The sequence below is a fragment of the Macaca nemestrina genome, chromosome 16 (genome assembly GCF_043159975.1).
Source record: "Macaca nemestrina isolate mMacNem1 chromosome 16, mMacNem.hap1, whole genome shotgun sequence".
NCBI lineage: Eukaryota > Metazoa > Chordata > Mammalia > Primates > Cercopithecidae > Macaca > Macaca nemestrina.
Window position 1 is genome coordinate 78,912,756 of NC_092140.1, and position 8,343 is coordinate 78,921,098.

Consider the following 8,343-nt stretch of genomic DNA (forward strand, 5'->3'; position numbering starts at 1 on the left):
ACTTGAGAGACTAATTGAATTGAAACCTATTACAAGTAATAGGTTTCTCAAAGGCCCACATTCCTATTAGAAGAAATAATTTTTTTTTTTAATAATTGAAAAAACTTACCACAGCCTTGTCTGATTAAGAATAGATTGTGTGAAAAGATTTAGAATGGAAAGCAACCATTTCTTCCCTTCACCTTCCTCCTCTTGCAGTTCCTCAGGAGTCACTTTTAACCACTTCTAATTTCTGGTAGTAACCTCTGTATTTAAGTAATATGCTTATACAACTATTTCTTGATGTATCAGTTTTAGACAATGTATCGTCTGATTTCAAAGGTAATACAACATTTAATGTGAAACATTTAGCGAATACAGTAAAGCACAAAGGAGAAAATAAAATTGTTAGCATTCTACCCAGAGATAATATCAATTCATATTTTAGTGTAGATTTTTTTAAAGTTCACATATACTCTTTTTTGTAAAATGAGAATATTTCCTGAGATACTGCTGTATTTTTCAATTGCTAATCTGTATTCTTCAAATGAAGTGAGAATTCCATTTTTCCATCATTTTTTCCTTTTGATTATTTTTGATCTCTAGAAAAATTGGAAAATAAGAGATTAATCTTACATTTTCACCATCTAGAATTAAGAACATATAATGTTTGAATGTCTTTCCCCCCAGGGTTATTTTTATGAATGGACTAACACAATATCTAATTTTAACCTTTCCTTGTCCGTATACTAAGAATATTGATCCATGTGGATACATTCTTGAAAGATTTACCTTAATGGCTAAAATTTTATTGTGGTATGTGCCATAATGTAACTGCTTATTTTTATTACCAAATATTTAGGATAAATTCAAAAGGATTATGTTTTTCAAATTCTTAATACTGTATTAGTTTTCAGTTGCTGCCAAAACAAATTACCACAAACTTGGCTCGAAACAACACAAATTTATCTTAGTTTTGTACCTCACAAATGCAAAGTGGATCTCATCTAAAATCAAGGTATGGGCAGGGCTGCATTCCTTCCTGGAGGCCACAGGGGAGAATCTGTTCCCCGAGTCTTTCAGGTTTTACAGGCTGCCCTTGCTCCTGCTCCAGGCCCCTGGTTGGTGAGTGTTTCTCATTCCGCATTAGTGTGATGCTCTTCTGCCTACCTTTCCCATATTTAAAGGATCCTGTGATCATTCTGGGCCCACTGGATAACCCAGGATAATCTTATTTAAAGTCAGATGATTAGCACCCTTTATCCTGTTTGCAACCTTAATTCTTCCTTGCCATCTAACAAAACAACATTCATAGGTTCTATAGATTGGGATATAGACATCTTTGGGGAAAGGGGGTCATTATCCTGCCTATCAGAAATAATCCAAACTTTTCCCCTGAAAACTACACAAATGTACATTCCATCAGCTTTACAGAAAGACTGAGACTTAACTATATAAAGTACTAAGTCAGATATCATAAGTCTATATAATAGATTTCTGGAATTTTTTTTTAAGTTTTTTTGTGTGTGTCTCAGTAGATTCCCTTAGAATAACTGCCTCTGGAAATGATTTGTCTATAAAAGGTCATAAACTCAAATTTATCTTCAGAAACGAGGCCACTAACACAAATGTAAGGAGTGGCTAGATACTACTTAACAGGGAATGGTAGAAATTTTGGCCAAAACGAGAGTGTATGCCCAGGCATTTAAAATTAGATTATATAAACTGTGGGACAAATCTAGCCCAAAAGTGCCTGTTTTTTTGTTTTTTGTTTTTTCCCCTAGAGATGAGGTCTTACTGTGTTGCCCAGGCTGTTCTTGAACTCATGGCCTCAGGCAGTCCTCCTGCCTCAGCCTCTCAAAGTTCTGGGATTACAGGCCACCATGCTGGGCTCACAAGTACCAGTTTTTGATATTGGTATAACTTTGTGCAGTTGTTGCTTTGGGGAGCTAGAGTAAGATCTGCCTAAGAATTATGTATTCTGAGGTTGTGAGTGGACAAATCCATGCCCCTCAGCTGCATCAGCAGTTATTTTTAGGTGGTAAAGGGAAACACCTTGGGGCTAAAAACGAAGGGTAGAGGAAGAAAAACATTTGCACACTTCTGTGGGCAAATTTCTAAATTTGTTTATAGGAAGTTATTGTCTTGTATTTGATTCTCCAGTGTCCCCTTTAAGGAAATCTGTAGGCTGTTTATTCTTTCCTACTGATAAGTATAACTTTTTTTTTTTTTTTGAGATGGAGTCTTACTTTGTCACCCAGGCTGGAATGCAGTGGCACGATCTTGGCTCACTGCAAGCTCCGCCTCCCGGGTTCACGCCATTCTCCTGTCTCAGCCTCCCGAGTAGCTGGGACTACAGGCACCCGCCACCACACCTGGCTAATTTTTTGTATTTTTAGTAGAGCTGGGGTTTCACCGTGTTAGCCAGGATGGTCTCGATCTCCTGACCTCATGATCTGCCCGCCTCGGCCTCCCAAAGTGCTGGGATTACGAGCGTGAGCCACCGTGCCTAGAGATAAGTACAACTTTTAACTCTGGGAATATCAGTCGGCTTTTTGAAATGATCTTGGTGCTAGAAAGACTTGTAACTGTTTAAGGGCCTCTCTTCACTCATCTTCCTAAACTTCTGCCATACTTGTGACATGTGAAATGCATGGGTGTTCTAAGTAGGTTTCTGCTTTCTCAGCATAGTGCCTGGCACTTTGTAGGCCCCCAATAAATAATAATTGCAAGAATGAATCTCAGCTCGGTGCAGTGGCTTACACCTGTAATCCCAGCACTTTCGGACGCCAAGATGGGCCGATTGCTTGAGTTGAGGTGTTTGGGACCAGCCTGGGCAACATGGCGAAACCCCATCTCTACAAGAAATGCAAAAATTAGCCAGGCATGGTGGTACACGCCTATAGTGCCAGCTTACTAGGGGAGACTGAGGTGGGAGGATCGCTTGAGCCTGGGAGCTGTGATCGTGCCACTGCATTCTAGCATGGGTGACAGAGTAAGACCATCTCTCAAAAAAAGAATAAATTTCAATTTATATCCCTGGAGGACTGGCTTGAAGATATTAAAGAAAACTGTAAGGGCCCCCTTTACACCTCTTGTTTAAAGCCAGAATCTACTTAATGCTAGACCCTTGCAGGGTGCCCTACCTGTATCTCCTCTAACTGTATAGCCAGTACAAAGAATTAACCCCCAATAGCTCACAGGAAGAAGAGAGAATAACAAATTACATTGTATAAAGAGGGATTTCTGAGCCAATCGATGTTATTTCATTATAAACTGAGTGTTAGATGATAACGAAATTTTGTGAGCAGTTAAACAATGGCAGTGTAGTTCTTTAGAGCTATGTCTGCATATTGAGCTGAACCGTAAGGGTGAAATGGGGTGATGTCAAGGATTGTCTTTAAGATACCAATGGGAATGGTAGAGAAAGAATCTATGAAAAGCTACTCTTTAAGAACAATGAGAACAACGAATATGTTAAAATGAACTCCAGAATTCAGGAAATTAACCAAAGGCAATGTGGGAAGTTTTACTCAAGAAAACCACCTGAATATCAGTGAGAACAGCCTGCTTTGTAGCGTTTCCACTTACCCTAATTTCATCTCCTTCTCCCAAACTTTGTGTTAGCCTTGACCACCAACAGTGCGGCAATCCCAGGGAAAACCAGCAGCCACTGGAGGGTGTAGAAAGGCTCTGAAGCTCCCTCAAAACACCATCTGCTGAGAATTGTCGTTATTTGACCTGACAGTTCTGTGTGTCATTTTTCTAGAAACCCCATTCACAATATTGCAGAATTTTGCTCCTTCAGCTAAAATTGGAATCTTGTCACCAGGAAAATCTGGGCATGCAGACACATTGAAGGGTGAGTACAGCAGGATTTTATTGGGTAAAAAGGAAAAAAGAAACCTCAGCAAAGCAAGATGGAGCCCTGTTCATAGGCCCCAACCCCACAGATCGATTGTCAGGTCAGTCACCACACAAGCTGAAGAGAGCAGGCTCCTCCCTTGTGTAAGGCACAAATTCACGGGGGCTCCACCCCCCTTTCCCCCAGTGCGCATGTCCGACTCCAGTCTTTGTGGGCATGCCCAGACAAGCCCTGGACAGGTTCCCTCACAAAAGCATGTGATATAAACACTTGAAGGCGAGGCGAACGTTCTCAAGGGACCCCTTTTTTTTTTTTTTTTTTTTTTTTTTTTTTGAGACGGAGTCTTGCTCTGTCGCCCAGGCTGCAGTGCAGTGGCCGGATCTCAGCTCACTGCAAGCTCCGCCTCCCGGGTTTACGCCGTTCTCCTGCCTCAGCCTCCCGAGTAGCTGGGACTACAGGCGCCCGCCACCTCGCCCGGCTAGTTTTTTTGTATTTTTTAGTAGAGACGGGGTTTCACTGTGTTAGCCGGGATCGTCTCTCGATCTCCTGGCCTCGTGATCCGCCCGTCTCGGCCTCCCAAAGTGCTGGGATTACAGGCTTGAGCCACCGCGCCCGGCCTACCTTACTGTTCTTGCACACGTCTCATGTAAATCTATTTCCAGTAGTTTCAATTACATGTTATAATGGTAACTCCTAGCAATTTGTAACTAATGTAAAACGTGGTAAGTTGTTTTAATTATGTGCTAGGTGCAGCCAAGGTTTGACTCCTTCCAGCATAATTAAGGTTGTGGTTAATTCAGTATGTCCCCAGGCCTTACCGATTGTGAAGCAGGCAGGTCAAACAGTTCTCAAAAACCACAAAAGCAGTTTATTACCTTAAAACTTTTAGCAAACTTAGTATCTGACCTGCATAATTTAGTCCACCTATTTACATTTGGATGACATCTGCATTTTACCAATAATCTTTAAGACTTTTTATTTCTCAAAGATTAAAGTCATGTGAACTGAAAGATACCACACCTTTTAACCTCCCTTTTACAAAATACTTGATTCAAGCGCTTATCCTTCTTTAAGTTCATTAGAGCTCTTTTTTATAGATGTCACATACACACAACACATATATAACTACACAGGCAGGCGGAAGGAAACCCAGCAGCCCTAAGATTTTTCATTTGCCAATCTCCTAATTGGATTATTGGCCTCCAGGTGGAGCCCTTTAAGAGACAGCGCTAGAAAAACAAGCAGCTTCTAAGGCCTAATAAACAGTCATAGGTGGGGCAAAAACAGATTTTGAGAGGGATCTATCCACTTTTAATTCCTGGTGTTCCATGAGAACAGGTTTCTTCCCAAAACGGAGTCAGTGGTGCCTTCTCTGTTTTTCCCAAAGAGTCCCATGCCCCCAGGAGTTATCTTAGGGCTTCTCATGCATGCATTGAGAGTGACAAGGCAAAATGAAGAAAAATAATTCGGTCAATTGAGAAAAAACCCTTTTTCCAGCAAAACAAGATCCAAGAAAAGAAAAACATAAAGACCCTTTAAATACACTTATAACTTAGATATCCACATTTAATTAACCTGAGTGCTCTTTACTAAAATCCTTATCCCTTGTTATCTGACTTTAGCCACACCAAGTGGCCATATTATTTGCTTTCAAACTTTACTAGAGGCTCAGAGAAAGGAAAATCCAAGTTCATGAGAGGAAGCGAATCAACAAATAGCAAAGGTTGCAGATATCAAACCAGAAAAGATTCCCTAAGCCAGGATTGAACCCAGCTGCCATTGTAAAATGGTGGGGCTAAACAAAACATTGCCACGTGGTTACAGGTCATGCTCCCAAGGATGTAAAACAAGATGGAGGCCTGGAGCAAAGTTTGCTACTGACTACAGAAAGGCATGCAAAGCACACCAGATTGGCTACAGCTTAAGACCAACCTCACAAATCCTTTTTCATAATGAAAACTTTACAGAGAATATAAACAGTGATCCTTATCATTTCTGGCCTAGTAAAATGTCTTCTAAAAAGAAAAAAAAAACAAAACTCTTACTTAAAAGTTAACTGCTAACAGGGTAGAGAAAAGGAAAAAAAGTTTGAAGTGCAGGGTTAGAAAGACACCTGGAGGAAGAACCTCTTATTATGCAAATAGATTCCTCCAACCGGGAGAGAAACTTAAGACAGGAGCAGGGGAGCTGCCAGTTTGCCCGTCCATCCGGAAAAAGAAGGAAAAAGCTGACATTCCCAACCCCTGGGAGCAACAGTGGTTGGGAGGGGAGGGAGGCATAATTTCCTCTACCTTCAGAAGTTAGAGGACAAAAAGGCTTAGAAGCAAAAGGAAAAAAGATTGGTTTGCATCTTACCCTTCCTCAAGTCCTACATCTACATCTGGGTGCCAAAATGTTGCAGAATTTTGCTCCTTAGTTCAGATAAAGCCAGAATCTCATCACACGACCAGGAAAATTTAGGCACGTGGACACATTGAAGGGTGAGTAGAGCAGCATTTTACTGGGTGAAAGGGAAAAAAAGAATAAAATTGAGCAAAACAAAATGTAGTCCTGGTAACAGGCCCCCCACCTCACAGATTGATTCCCAGGTCCCCATACACGCTGAAGAGAGGCAGCTCCTCCCTTGCGTAAGGGGCGAATTCCCTATGGCTCCACCCACTTCTCCCCCATATGCATATCAGGCTCCAGTCAGCTCTGGGCATGCCCAGACAAGCCCTGGGCAGGTCCCCTCCTCTGCACAAAAGCATCTGATGTAAACACTTGTGGGGCAGGTTGAAGATTCTCTGGGGACCCTTACTTACCTGCCTAGGCATTTGACTGTCTCAGTAAGGTTTGTCTTTATTTGACCTGACTGAGCGCTCTCTCATTGTGAACAGTGTTTTCTCTGGGTGCATTTGTCAAAAACAGTCAGTGACAAAAGTTTAATATCATAGCTGCCTGAGGCTGCAATAACAACTGAAGCAAACAAACAGCTGACTAAAAACTTAAAAAGGAAAATTTGGGAAAGAAGATCTCCACATTGGGCTTTGAAAAGCTCTGACATATTCCTGGAAATCTAGAAGGCGACATGCATGCTCAGTGTTGTATGTATGCCCAGGCAATACCTAAGATGGCCCTAATCTGTCACCTCTGACCTTGAGGCTTCGTGCAAGCACGGAGTGAAGGCGCGGTAGAGTTGTAAACTGCCTGCAAAAGCATTGAAAGTGTGCTTCAACATGCACATAGAGCTCACTTGGCAAAGGCCAGGAGACTTACTTGTTAGAGGCATTTATGGAAACCTCTGTCTAATCATAAGCTAACCACTAAACTAACAGTAAAACTTCAAGGATTATACATGATATATTGCAGATGACATGATTTTGCATATAGAAAGCCATAAGAAATCCACTAAAAAACTATCAGGATCAATAAGTAAAATCAGTGAGATTGCAGAATACAAGATCAACATACAACGAATATGTTGTATGTTGCATTTCTATACAATAGCAACGAATAATCTGAAAAAAAATCAATAAAATAATTCAATTTGCCATAGCATAAAAAAGAGCAACACATTAAAGAATACATTGAACAAAAGGAGTGTAAGACTTACATAATAAACTTAAAACATCACTGATATACCCAAAAGAATTGAAGGCAAGGACTTGAACAGATATTTGTACACTCATGCTTATAACAGCATCATTTATAATAGCCAAAAGGTAGAAGCAACCCATGTCTATTGACAGATGAATCAATTTTAAACATGTGGTATGTCCACACAATGGAATATCATTCAGCCTTAAAATGGTAGGAAATTCTGACACTTGTTGCGATATAGATGCACCTTGAGGACATGATGCTAAGTGAAATAAGCCAGTCACAAAGGGACAAATACTGTATGATTTCACTTATATGAGGTACCTAGAGTAGCCAAACTCACTTATAGTGACAGAAAGTAGAAAGGTGTTTGCCAGCGGAAGTGGGGAAGGGAGATGGAGAAATTGTAACTCTCATATATTGCTGGTATAAAATGTGACAACCACTTTGATAATCCCTCAAATTTTTTGACAATCCCTCAAAAGCTAAACACAAGGGCGGGTGTGGTGGCTCATACCTGTAATCCCAGCACTTTAAGAAGCCAAGTGGACCACTTGAGGCCAGGAGTTTGAGACCAGCCTGGCCAACATGGCAAAACCTTGTCTCTAATAAAAATACAGAAATAAAATTAGCCAGATGTGGTGATGCACGTCTGTAATCCCAGCTACTCAGGTGGCTAAGGCACGAGAATTGCTTGAACCCAGGAGGTGGAGGTTACTGCGAGCCAAGATCATGCCACTGCACTCCAGCCTGGATAACAGAGCAAGACTCTGTCTCAAAAAAATATATAAAAAAGCTAAAGACAGTTAAACTTTATGACCCAGCAATTCCACTTCTTAGTTTATATACCCAAGAGAATTGAAAGCACATCTGTGCAAAAACTTGTACACAAGTATTTTTAGAAGCATTATTCATAATAG